Genomic DNA, 14,344 nt, shown 5'->3' with positions numbered 1-14,344 from the left:
AAAACATACCTTTGCGAACATAGGTGGGGGTTCACATGTTATACACTCCAACCCACAGTCGTTCCTGATGAACAGCTAATGCTGGAAACCTGGACTCTTGTGTTCCTCGGATGCTGCCTGACCAGCTATGTTTTTCCAGCACAACAATTTTGACTCTGTTCTCCAACATCTGCAGTTCTCACTTTCTCCACAGTCTTTCAACAGAGAGAAGAGAACTTCATTTCCAATCACTCTGAAAATATATATACGTCGTTTAAATAGGTGTGTGGTTGGCGTGTGCTAATTGGACCGAAGTGTCTATTTCCATGCTGTATGACTCTGTGGCTCTATATTCGAACCTTGGTCCCACATGATTAACCAATAAATCCAACATATTTTCCAGGACTAACACGGTTAGTTATAAATGAATTCAATCTCTTATCATAGGTTAGAGTAGGCCACAAAATAGTACGGGAAGTATTTTTGAATGCCCAAAGATTACCACACCTAATGCTGTTTAAGTAATTCTTTAATACCAAACTGTATGGAGGAGCAGGTAACTATTGCGGTAGCCTATAGGGAAATCAAAAAGGTGGTAATCCACAGCTAATCAAGAGCACAAAAGCATCACAGATGCCAGTCTTCAATATAATCTGTTCACTCCATGTGATGACAAGAAACGTCTGGTGGCCGTTGGATACAGCAAAGGCTATGGCTCCTGACAATGCTCCAACAATAGCATTGAAAAGTTCTGCTTCAGAATTTGCCACATCCCAAGCCAAACAGTTTCAGTACAGCCATAACACTGACAATTACTGGACAATTTGGAAAACCACCTGCAATCAAACAGCAGTTCATATCTAACCCGACCAGTTGCTACTTCACCAATCTATACTCGATCTTCGGTAAAATGTTAGGAAGTGTCATGAGCATTGCTGAAACGCAGCATCCTACTCAGAGATAACCTGGTATTTGATGTCCAGTTTAGGTTCCGCCAGTGCCACACAATTCGTGATCAACTGCTCAAGGAAAAGTCTAGTTAGTGTAGTAAAAACTCCAAGACGGATCTGGGCAAAAGAATTACTCAAACATCATTAGGTGTGGTAACCTTTGGGGGACTTCAACTTTCCAAATTTGAGTGGGAACACTATAGTACGAGTACTATAGAGTACTATAGTACGAGTACTATAGATGGGTCAGTTTTTGTCCAGTGCGTGCAGGAGGGCTTCCTGTAGCGAGGCCAACAAGGGGCAAAGCCACATTAGATTTGGTACTGGGTAATGAGCCCGGCCAGGTGTTAGACTTGGAAGTCGGTAGCGATCACAATTCTGTTAGGTTTACTTTAGTGATAGAAAGGGATAGGTGTATACCACTGGGCAAGAGTTACAGCTGGGGGAAAGGCAATTACGATGCGATTGGGCAAGACTTAGGAAACATACGATGGGGAAGGAAACTGCAGGGGATGGGCACATTAGAAATGTGGAGCTCATTCAAGTAAAAGCTCCTGTGTGTCCAAGATAAGTATGTACCTGTCAGACAGGGAGGAAGCTATGGAGAGCGAGAGCCGTGGTTTACGAAGGAAATGGAATCTCTGGTCAAAAGGAAGAAGAATGGATATGTTAGGATGAGATGTGAAGGCTCAGTTAGGGCACTTGATGGTTACAAGGTAGCCAGGAAGTTCCTAAAGAGAGAGCGCAGAAGAGCCAGGAGGAGACATGAGAAGTTGTTGGCGGATAGGATCAGGGTTATACCAATCTGAAGCCCATCTAACCTCCACTATTCCATGTACGTCCATATGCTTGTCTAATGACCACAAAAACGTACTTAAAGTTGGCGAATCTAACACCGCTGCAGGCAAAGCATTCCATACCCTTGCTACTCTCTGAGTAAAGAAACTATCTCTGACATCTGTCCTATATCTATCACCCCTTAATTTAAAGCTATGCTCCCTCGTGCTCACCGTCACCGTACTTGGAAAATGGCTCTCCCTGTCCACTCTATCTAACCCTCTGATTATCTTATATGTCTCTATTAAGTCACCTCACAGAGTCACTGAGTTACCAGAGACCATAAGGCTTTCTACAGGTATTTAAGGAATAAAAGAATGACGAGAGTAAGATAAGTGCCAATCAAGGATAGTAGTGGGAAGTTGTGTGTGGAGTCAGAGGAGATAGGGGAAGCAATAAATGAATATTTTTCAATAGTTTTCACTCTAGAAAATGACAATGATGTCGAGAAGAATACAGAGATACAGGCTACTAGGCTAGGTGTGATTGAGGTTCACAAGGAAGAGGTATTAGAAATCCAGCAGAGTGTGAAAATAGATAAGTGCCCTGGGCCGGATGGAATTTATCCTAGGATCCTCTGAGAAGCCAGGGAGGAGATTGTCGAGCCTTTGGCATTGATCTTTAAATCGTCATTGTCTCCAGGAATAGTGCCAGAAGACTGGAGGATAGCAAATGTGGTTCCCCTGTTCCAGAAGGGGAGTAGAGACAACCCTGGTAATTATAGACCAGTGAGCCTTTCTTCAGTTGTTAGTAAAGTTTTGGAAAAGGTTATAAGAGATAGGATTTATAATCATCTCGAAAAGAATAATTTGACTAGGCATAGTCAGCACGGTTTGTGAAGGGTAGGTTATGCCTCACAAATCTGACTGAGTTCTTTGAGAAGGTGACCAAACAGGCAGATGAGAGTAAACCGGTTGATGTGGTGTTTATGATTTCAGCAAGGCGTTCGATAAGGTTCCCCACAGTAGGCTATTGTACAAAATGCAGAAGAATGGGATGTGGGAGATATGGCAGTTTGGATCAGTAATTGGCTTGCTGAAAGAAGGCAGAGAGTTGTGGTTAATGGGAAATGTTCATCCTGGAGTCCAGTTACGACCGGCGTACCGCAAGGGTCCGTGTTGGATCCCTTGCTGTTCGTCTTTTTTATAAACAACCTGGATAAGGATGTAGAAGTGTGGGTTAGTAAATTTGCAGACAACGCTAAGGTCGGTGAAGTTGTGGATAATGATGAAGGATGTTGTAGGCTCTAGAGAGATATAGATAAGCTGCAAAGTTGGGCTGAGAGGTGGCAAATGGAGTTTAATGTGGACAAGTGTGAGGTGATTCACTTTGGTCGGAGTAACCGGAATGCAAAGTACTGAGCTAATGGTAAGATCATTGGTAGTGTAGATGAGCAGAGAGATCTCGGTGTCCATGTACACAGATCCTTGAAAGTTGCCACCCAGGTTGACAGGGTTGTTAAGAAGGCATACAGTGTTTTAGCGTTTATTATTGGAGGGATCGAGTTCCGGAACCATGAGGTTATGCTACAGCTGCAAAAAACTCCGGTGCGACCGCACTTGGAGAATCATGTACAGTTTTGGTCATCGCATTATAAGAAGGATGTGGAAGTTTTAGAAAAGAGTGCAGAGGAGATTTACTAGGATGTTGCCTGGTATGGAGGGGAGGTCTTACGTGGAAAGGCTGAGGGACTTGAGGCTCTTTTCGTGAGAGAGAAGATTGAGAGGTGACTTAATAGATACATATAAGATAACCAGAGGGTTAGATAGGGTGGACAGGGAGAGCCTTTTTCCAAGTATGGTGACGGTGAGTACGAGGGGGCATAGCTTTAAATTGAGGGTAATAGATATAGGACAAATGTCAGAGATAGTTTCTTTACTCAGAGAGTAGTAAGGGTATGGAATGCTTTGCCTGCAATGGTGTTAGATTCGCCAACTTTAAGTACATTTTTGTGGTCATTGGACAAGCATATGGACGTACATGGAATAGCGTAGGTTAGATGGGCTTCAGATTGGTATGACAGGTCGGTGCAACATCGAGAGCGGAAGGGCCTTTACTGCGCTGTAACATTCTATGTTCAATTTTCTAAAAAGACAGAAATCAGAATGCAGACATCGCTGTTAGTTAGAAAGATGGATAGTCATGATCCAATGAACCATCTGTCTCGAAAGACATCAAATGAATGACACAATATAAAGTGTGGATTTTCAAGAGAGGGGTAACGCCCTCTTTGTCAACATTCATTGTGCGTCTTTTTTCCTAGAATGTTAAGTATCAGGGAAGCAATTTTCCCATTACAGATATTCGTAACTTAACGACTATGTCTTACCATTTGTTTGAGGCGTTTACAATATGGGCTAGAAGAAGAAACAACCGTCTGAAACTCAAGGTTTTAGAAAAATGACTACATATTATGAAAAAAGTGACGCTGATTGTGAACACTGGTTGTATGGCGAAGGGTCCCAGAAAGGTGCAAACGAACTGGATCCCAGGAGTTGTTAACACATGAAGCTGACTGGTTTGTGGACCAGTGATGAATTATCGACGACAAATGTCATCTGCCGAACAAAAAATATGTAATTGACTTCTGGAGTTGAACTGCTTGAGGTGCTAAAATAAAGAGAGTTTTTTTGCAGAACAACAAAAAATGTAACTAACAGGGTTACAGCAGCCATAAACTCCTTCTCTTCGCTCTCTTCAATAAGATGTTTTACATCTGAAGAATACATGTTATTGGGTCGGAGAAGGCGAGGACTGCAGATGTTGGAGAGCATGTTCAAAAGGTGTGGTGCTGGAAAAGCACAACTGGTAATACAGCATCCAAGGATGAGGGGAGTCTACGTTTCGTGCCTAAGCTCTTCATCAGCCAAGAATTAGCTCTTCATGAGCTCTTATCAGGTTACATGGTGACTCAGTTGTTAGAAATGAGAAAGAAATATTTCACCCACACAGGGAGGTAACAACATATAGAATACATTTCCTGGCAATGTGATAGAAACAGGTCCAACTGAAGCGGTCAATAGGGCATTTGATTTTTATTGTTGTTGTGTGATAATGGTTCGAGGTTTTATTTTAAAATGTATTAAATTCGCACTAGCTAATATAACATGTGCAGGTACTTTAGGACTAATGGCCTTTTACTGTACTGTAAAAATTTTGTAACACGGCGATTTATTTCTGTCCATGCTGTAGTCTCGCCTAATATTATTGTTTGACTGCACTTAGCAACATTCAGTCTAATTGATTGTTGCAGAATAATTGAAGTACAACTCATTTGGTATCCTTTCTCCAATGTTGAATCATGATAGAATTTTTTAAATCTCATGCTCCCTCCATCCAAGAGTGGTTATAAACAGCCTTCCATCTACTTGATTAACACGCTAACACTTCAATTCCCCTTCCCAATCCGCCAAGGACATACAGGCCCTGGGCCTTCTCCATCGCCACTCCCTAACCTCACGACATCTGGAGGAAGAACGCTTCATCTTCCGCCTTGGGAACTTCCAACCCCATGATATCAATGAGGATTTCACCAGTTTCCTCATTTCCCCACCCCACCAACTTATACGAGATCCTACCTTCCACATCTGTCCTGCCTCGTGACCTGAGCTAAATGTCCATCACGTTGTTGCCGAAACAAATGTCCATCCACGCTAACCCCATTTCCCTGCACTTGGCAAATATCCTAATACAACTTTCATAGCAGTGTTAAAATGCCTTTTACATGTGTTCAAGCTACCCACCTCAAACACCTCAGCCGGCAGCTCATTCCACATACATACCACACTCTATGTAAGAAGGTTGCCCTTCAGTTTCCCTCATATTCTTTTCCCTCAAACCTTAAACTGAAGTCCTCTAATCCTTCATTCCCAAAGTTGGGATAAAATACTGAGTGCATTCACCATATCCATGCTTTTCATAATAATCGTATGCACTTCTCTAAGTTTCACCCTCAGTCTCACAGGCTCCAAAAAAGAAAAATACCTAGTTTGTCCAACCTCGCCCTTTACCTCAGACCATTGAGTCCTGGCAACTTCTTTGTAAATTTCGTTGACACTCTTTCGAACAGCAAGTTGACCAAAACTAAACACAGTACTCCAAGTGTGGCCTCAACAAGTTCTGCGCAACCACAGCATAACGTTTCAACATCTATTCCGAATTTCCTGACTGATGAAGCCTGTGCACCTGATATCCAAGTTCGCTCTGTTCCATGGCACTCTTTATGGCCTTACCATTCACCATGAAACTCCTGCCTTCACTTGACTTTGCAAAATACGAGCATTCTGGGACACGAGATCAAATGCTTTCCAAAGCACAGAGGTTTCCATCGAACTTAAGTGCGGTTGAGCTGGACACCAGCTTCATTGCTAATTAATTAGAGACCCTCGTCTTCTTCATCAAAATGCAGTAGATCAGGTGCCAGAGCAACTAGTAAACTTTGAAAACAAACATTAATCCTGGAAAAAATAATGTTCTTGGCATTTTACATAATGTGAGCATTTCCCAGAAACCTTGTTCACGACTGTGTTTTAGGGAAGCAAGTCTGCATCCCTTCACTGATGTGGCCACCTTGCAATTCTAGTGATTCAGTTTTGCAATCAGCTGTAGTTAAGGGCAAGATGTTCCAGCAGCCAGTCATTTTAAGGGAAGCATTTCATGTAAAGTATTCTGAAAATTGAAATATCAATTTTCGTTCTTTCTCCTGTTGTTATTTCTATACAAGCCCTTGGCCCATACTTCAGTGTATCTCATGTCATATTAATATTTTGGGAATATTATATTTGCAGGTCGTTAGCGATAACAGTACACCAGTAACAAACCAGCTTTAACTGCATCATTCTTCACATTACTGCAGTTCCTGATGCCTTCTTGGGTGACGAGATCTCATTGCGCATTGGGATTTGCATCCTTCCGAGAATAAGGTCTCCAAAATTTAATGGAACACTCCAAGTGCGGTCACATCAACGTCCTGCACAACTGCAACATAATTTCCCAACTTCTGAATTCAACACCCTAAATTGTTGAAGGCCAGTGTGGGAAAGTGTCTTCTTCTCTGTGTGAGATAGAGCGGAGGTAGCGGGAAACAAAACAGAGTTGATGTTGGGGACCAGAGGTAGCCGTGAAGATAAGGACTCAATATATTTTTTAGGCAGCGGCTCAACCCCAGAAACTACATACGTCGTATCTCCCTCCCACATCCCTACCCCACCCCCACCCCTCCAACCAGAAGTGAAGGACTCACTAAGAAAAGGATATTTTTCCCTTTTTTTATACATTTAAGTGTATTGTTTGGTATTAGTGAATTGAATAAAAGCTAAGGCTAGCAATGGCAGGGGACCTCAGACCCGTGGCATGTGCCTGTTGCTTGATGTGGGAGCTCAGGGACGTGGCTGATGTCCATGACTCTGACACGGGCAAGAAATGTGTCCAGCTGCAATTCTTGCTTGAAAGAATCCCGGCTCTGGAAGTGCGGGTGGACTCACTGAGAAGCATTCCCGATGCTGAAGAAGCCATGAATCGCACCTTTAGTGAATTCGTCATACCACAGATTGGGATTGCTGAGGGAGACAGTAAATGGGTGACCAAAATGCAGAGAAAGAGTAGGAAGGTAATGCAGGTGATCATTTCCCTCCATAATAGGTATACCGTTTTGTGCATTTTAGGGGGGGTGTGGCTCACCAGGGGAGGGCAGCAGTTTCCAGGATCATGGCACTGTGGCGGCCTCTGCTTTTCAGAAGGGCGGGATAAAGTAGGGCCGTAGTCATAGGGGATTGTATTGTCTGGGGAGAAGATAGGCAGTGCTGTGGCCGAAAAGTTGACTCCCGGATGGTGTGTTCCCTCGCAGGTGCTCGGGTCAGGGATGTCACTGATCAGCTGCAGAACATTCAGAAAAGACAGGGTGAAAAGCCATGGTTACAGCATTCTCGTGGTGTATGTAGGCACCAATGATAGACGTACAAAACGAGATGAGATCCTGAAAGCAGATTTCAGAGAGCTAGAAGAGAAGTTAAAGAGGAAGATCTCAACGGTAGTGATCTCCAGAATGCTACCAGTGACAAGTGCCAGCCAGTTTAGAAATGAAAGAATAGGCAGGACGAACACGTGGCTGGAAGGATGGTGTAGGAGGAGGGGGTTCAGATTTTTGGGACATTGGGATCGGTTCTGGGACAGGTGGGGCGATTACAAATTAGATGGTCTGCACATGAACCAGACCGGAACAAATGTCCTTGGCAGAGTTTTTGCGACTGCTGATAGGGATGGTTTAAACTAATGTGGCAGGGTGACAGGAACCAGAAGAGAAGTTTGGTAGACAATGAGATGAAAAGCAGAGACTGTAAGGATCATGAAGTTAGCATTATCAAAGCGAAGAATAGGCAGAGGGCAGATGAATGCAAAGGAAATGGTTGTCCGAAGTGCATATGCTTTCATGCATAGTGGGTAAGGCAGACAAAATTAGGACTTGGTGCCTGGGAGTATATCTTTTTTGCGGTCACAGAGACTTGGTTGAAGGAAGGGCATGATTGGCGTCTAAATGTTTCAGGATATAGATGTTTCAGATAGGACAGGGAGGGAAGTAAAGGGGGGAGAAGTTACATTGCTGGTCTGGGATGATATCACAACTGTGCAAAACGAGGAAATCACGGAGGGCTTGAGCTATGAGTCATTGCGGATAGAGCTGAGAAATAAGAAGGGTGCAGTTACATTGATGGGGCTGTATTACACCCCTCCCAACACTGAGAGTAAAGTAGAAGTACAAATTGGTAAACAGATTATGGAAAGATGTAGATGCAACCTGGTGGTGGAGATGGGTGATTTTAATTTTCCCAACATTGACTGGGATGCACATACTGTCAGAATTCTGGAAGGGGCAGAATTTGTAACGAACATACAGGGAATTTTTCTAGAGCAGTATGTCAACAATCCAACTAGGCAAGGGCCATATTAGGTCTGGTGCTGGAGAATGAGTCAGTCCAGGTGGTAGAAGTTGCAGTGGGAGATTTCTTTGGGAATACTGACCATAATTCTGTAAGTTTTAGAATACTCGTAGACAAAGATGAGACTGGTCCGAAGCGAAAAATACTAAACTGGGCCAAGGCCAATTATATCAAAGTTCGGCAGGAGCTAGGAAGTGTTGACTGGGGAAAGTTATTTGAAGGAAAGTCCACATTTGATATTTTGGAGGCTTTCAAAGATGCGGTGAAGATGGTGCAGGATAGGGTTGTCCCTTTTAATACAAGGGATAGGGAAAGACAAGATTCGTGAACCATGGATGACAGGAGAACTTGTGCGACTAGCCAAGGGGTAAAGGGAAGCTGCATAAGGTCCAGGCAGCTAAGAACAGAACAGGCCTTGGAGGAAAATCGGAGAGTAGGACCAATCTTAAACGAGGAATCCAACTGACGAATGCGGGTCATGAAATAAATTTACTGATCAGAATTTAGGAGAATCCAAAGCATTTCCATTCATTTTTAATAAATTAGAGGGTAACTAGAGAAAGGGTTGGTTCACTACACTGTCAGGGTGGAAGGTTTGTGTCGAACAGTTGAAATGCCAGAGGACTGGAGAGTTGCTCTTGTTTTCCCCCTCGACAAGAAGGGAAGTAGGTATATTACAGGTAACAATAGACCAGTGGGCCTGATGACAGTGGTGGGATAGTTGCTGAGAAGATGCTGAGGGATAGGATCTATTTACATTGGTAAGAGAATGGGCTTATCAATGATAGACAATATGGTTTTGTGCGGTGGAGATCATGCTTTACCCACTTAATCGAGTTCTTTGAAGAAGTGACCAAGTTGATGGTTGAAGGACGGGTTGTAGATATCATATATATGGACTTTAGTAAGGCGTTTGATACGGTTCCCAGGATAAACTAATGGAGAAAGTGAAGTCACATGCTGTGCAGGTTGTTCTCGCTTAATGGATAAAGAAATGTTTGAGCAACAAGACACAGAGGGTAGTAGTTGAAGGGAGTTTCTCGAAATGAAGAAAGATGAGCAATGGTGTTCCACGAGGTTCAGTGCGGGGGCAACTGTTGTTTGTGATGTACACAAATGATCTGGACGAGGGCATTGGTAGTCTGCTCAGTAAGTTGGAGATGACACGAAGATTGGTGGAGTAACAGAATAAAATAGGGTACTGTCAAAGTATACAGGAGAATACAGATAGACTGGAGAGTTGAGCGGAGAAGTGGCAGATGAAGTTCAATCCGGGCAAATGTGAGGTGATGCATTTTGGAAGGTCTATTTCTAGAGCGAACTATACTGTATATGGAAGAGCCTTGTGAAACGTTGATGAGCAAAGAGATGTGGGAGTTAACGTCCATTGTACCCTGAAGGTTTCTGCACAGGTGGCTAGAGTGGTCAAGAAGCCATATGGTATGCTTGCCTTCATCGGACGGGGTATTGAGTATAAGAGCCGTCAGGTCATGTCAAAATTGTACATGAATTTGAATCAGCCGCGTTTCGAATATTGTGCACACTTCTTGTCGCCACATAACCAAAAGGATGTGGATGCTTTGGAGAGGATGCAGAGAAGGTTTACGAGAATGTTACCTATTATGGAGGGTGCTAGCTATGAAGACAAGGTGAGTGATTTAGGTTTCTTTTCATTAGAAAAAAGAAGATTGAGGGTGGATCAGACTGAGGATTACAAAACCATGAAGATTATAGACGGGGTGTATAGAAATAAGCTTTTTCTCCAGGGTGGAAACTTGGCCTTTCTGCTCTTTTGCTTTGCTTATTATTATATCTCAGAAGTTTATCTTCAGAGCAATAATCTGTTCTGGCTATGATATGCAATTTCCTTTTCTTATTTGTGCAATGTTACGAAATAGGACTGCGTGCTCCAAATCAACAGGATCAGAATAGGGATAGCGAAAAATATGATTTCACAAAACAACTTCAAGAGTTCATATTGGCAAAACACTAAGCGCTTATTCCTGCATGAATTGTCATTAGCTATGTTTGTTTTTAAATTCGGCAAATACAACCAGATTTACAGTGAACACTGTCAAAATCTTGCATTATATAGGGTGACATACTATCACTGCTTTCTACATAATTAAATCCTCATTGGATGGTAAACAGCGATATAATGGTCAACGGCAATGCAGATCATATATGTTGCGTTAACAAAATATCAATGAAACCTCAGCGAGCATTGCATTAAATAGTGGTTCCACATCTTCCATTTCGGGATAAATCAAATGAAGTTGTATATAGAAGCCTGAATAACCAAAATGTTAGTGATACTTAAAACAAAAATAGGGGTAGCAGTTGATGGTGGCATTTTCTTCATTCTTACGATATGCCATAATACAGTTGAGTTCATAGCCATACCCGGATGGATCACAACATGAAGGAAAGAAAGAAGGAGGATACTTTGAGTTTTGTCCATGATTTCAAAGCCTCTGCCAATAGATTTGTCAAGGGTTTAATTTTTAGAACGATTTACTTCCTTCCAGGGCCTGGTGACTTGGAATACTGTGTGCATTTCTGGCCTCCATCCTTTACGAAAAATGTTGTGAAACTTGAAAAGGTTCAGAAAAGGTTCACAGCGATGTTGACAGGTTGAACAGCTATAGGGAGAGGGTGAATAGGCTGGTACTGTTTTCCCTGAAGCGTTGGATGATGAGGGGTGACCATATCGAGGTTTATAAAATCATGAGGGGCATGGATAGAGCAAACAAAAACAGTCTTTTCCTTGGAGTGAGTGAGTTCAGAACTATCGGGCCTAGATTTTGGATTAGAGGGGATGGACTTGAAAGGGAACTAAGCAGCAACTTTTTCACACAGAGGATGCGTGTGTGGAATGGAACTGCCAAAGGAAGTGGTGGAAACTGGTCCAATTGCAGCAGTTAAAAGTCAATTGGGTGGGTATCCAAATAGAAAGTTTTTAGACAGATATGGGGCAGCTGCAGGCTAGATTAATTTACAATATCTGATCGACATGGATGAGTTAGACCGTAGGGTCTCTTTCGCTGCTGCACCTCTCTATGACTCTTTGATTCTATGATTGCTGTGATCCACCTCTCAAACGTGCCTTTGATAATTTACTGAAACAGCAAAGTGCACACTATGAGATAGGTGGGAAAACTGAAAGATAAATTTCAAAAGGAACTGAGCCTGCACTGGTAGAGCATCGGTTGTGATAAGTCTCAGTTATGTCATAAACACATTAATCCTCTCACTGAGACAGCCAGTGCGAAATACGGGTTTGCATTGGAAACAATTTGAGATATTGTTACGATGTCAATATTCAAGATTGCATTGATGAAGTGCAACACTAAATCCTGAAAACAGAAAGATTTGAATTAATTAATTAATGTTCTAAATATGTTGTTGTTCAGTGCGTTAGAGAAGAAAATAGTCAGAATCATTCTTGCACTTCAAATGTTTTTTCCAGTAAGAAATCTATATATCCCGAAGCATCAATTTTTGTTGTCTCTACGCTTTTGTCATGGTGACACCTGTATTGTAACAACGTCACTCAATCGAATTACTTCCACGAATAGATCTGTACTATCGACCTGTCAGTCTCGTTTTATAAAATGCTGGTATATTATCTCGTGCATTTCAGTACTTCTTCTTTCAGGTAAATGCTTGGACACTCTTTTACATAACAATAAAACTCCAATTCAAATGAGTGCATCAGCAAGCATGGGATTACGCAGTTCAAGGATGTTAGTCATCACCATATTCTCGCAAATATTTTGGGAGAATACATAAATGTCGGTCTCATATTTAAAGAGAATGAAGTAGATACAGATAAGTAGTTTCTAAATATATCTTTTTTGCGTTTGAATGTCGGGGTGAGTGATTATTGGTGGGGTTGAAGAAAGTGTTGGGAAAGTTATGTGTCAGTGATAAGACTGATTTCTCTCAATCGTGCTATTTCAGGGAGTCATTTTAACATGTTCATTCTTTTCTTCACTGTGCAGGGTTTTTTTTTTCGAAAAGCCCGTCCCTGCTTTTCACTCCTGACCCATATGTTCTATACTTCCATTCATACTTCGCTCCCATTCTTCTGTGCTACCCTCTCCCTTATGAATGATGCCATTTCATCATTCAGTTTTTCTGTTGTCTACGTTTTCTTTCAAACATTGCCAACAATAGTTTACTGCATCTAACATTGTAGATTCCATTCAATTCCTGAAATTGTCATCCACCTTCAAAACCCTGACAATTTCTGTGTGTTGTTGCAAAGTCATTGTATCTTTAAGTCTTCAGTATATTTGAAGCAGTAAGTATCGATTTGAATTCATCGAAAAACCTATGACTATTCTGCACACTCTTCTGGAAAGAACACCAAAATTGGATATGTGGTGGACAACGAAGAAGATTACCTCTGAGTACAACGAGATCTTGATTAGGTGTGTCAATGGACTGAGGAATGGCAGCTGGAGATTAATTTGAATAAATGCGTGGTGATGCATTGTGGAAAAAGCAAATCAGAGCAGGACATTTACACTTAATAATACTAATCTGGGGAGTGTTGCTGAAAAAGGGACCTTGGAGTGCTAGATCATAGTTCCTTGAAAGGAGAGTCGCAGGTACATAGGATAGTCAAGATTCGTTAGGCATAATTTTCTTTATTGTTCAGAGCATTGAATGTAGGAGTTAGGAGTTCAGATTGCGGCTGTAAGGGCACTGGTTCTGCCACTTCTGATATATTGTTTGAATTTCTGGTCTCCTTCCTATCGGGAGGATGTTGTAAAACTTTAAACGATGCAGAAACGCTTTATAAGGATGTTTTCAGGGTTGTAGAACATGACCTCTGGGGCGCGACAGAATAGACTGGGTTGTTTTCTCCTGAGCGCTGGAGGCTGAGGGTTGGCCTCATACAGTTTTATAAAATCATGAGGAGCATGGATATTATGAATAGACAACGTCTTTTCCCTGGGGTGGGGATTCCAGAGTTCGAGGGTATATCTGTAGTGTAAGAGGGGAAAGATTTAAAACGGACCTCCAAGGCAACGTTTTCACACAGAGGATGATGCATGTATGGAATGAGCTGCCAGAGGAAGTGGTGGAGGCTGGTATAATTACAGCATTTAAAAGGCATCTGGATGTATATATGAATAGAAAGGGTTTAGAAGGATATGGACCAAGTGCTGGCAAATGGGACTAGTTTAAGTTAGGACAACTTTGACCGAAGTGTCTGTTTCCATGCTGTACACCTGTATGACTCTATGACTCAATTACAGAAATCAGGAAGTCTGAATATTCGGATAAACCTTCATCCAATGTCCAAGACTACCAGGTAACTATTGGGAGTCACTACCATGTACAGTTAATGAAAATAACCGTGTCGTATGCATGCTAGATTGGTTAGCAATATTTTAAACAAAACAAAGACTGTGGGGTGATGTGGTGTGAGTTGGAGTCGGATGGAATGCTGTTTGGGTTCGTGCAGAGTCAATGGGATCAGTGGTTAGCAATGCTAGCTCAGAGCACCAGGGAACCGGTTTTGATTCCAGACATGGGTGAAAGTCTGTGTGGAGTTTCTGCGACGCAGTGTGTCTGTGTGGCTTTCCTCCGGTGCTCGGGCTGAGAAAAAGTTTTCGCTGATATTGGTGA

This window comes from Chiloscyllium plagiosum, chromosome 44 (assembly GCF_004010195.1).
Source record: "Chiloscyllium plagiosum isolate BGI_BamShark_2017 chromosome 44, ASM401019v2, whole genome shotgun sequence".
Taxonomy (NCBI): domain Eukaryota; kingdom Metazoa; phylum Chordata; class Chondrichthyes; order Orectolobiformes; family Hemiscylliidae; genus Chiloscyllium; species Chiloscyllium plagiosum.
This window is presented reverse-complemented; position numbering follows the sequence as displayed.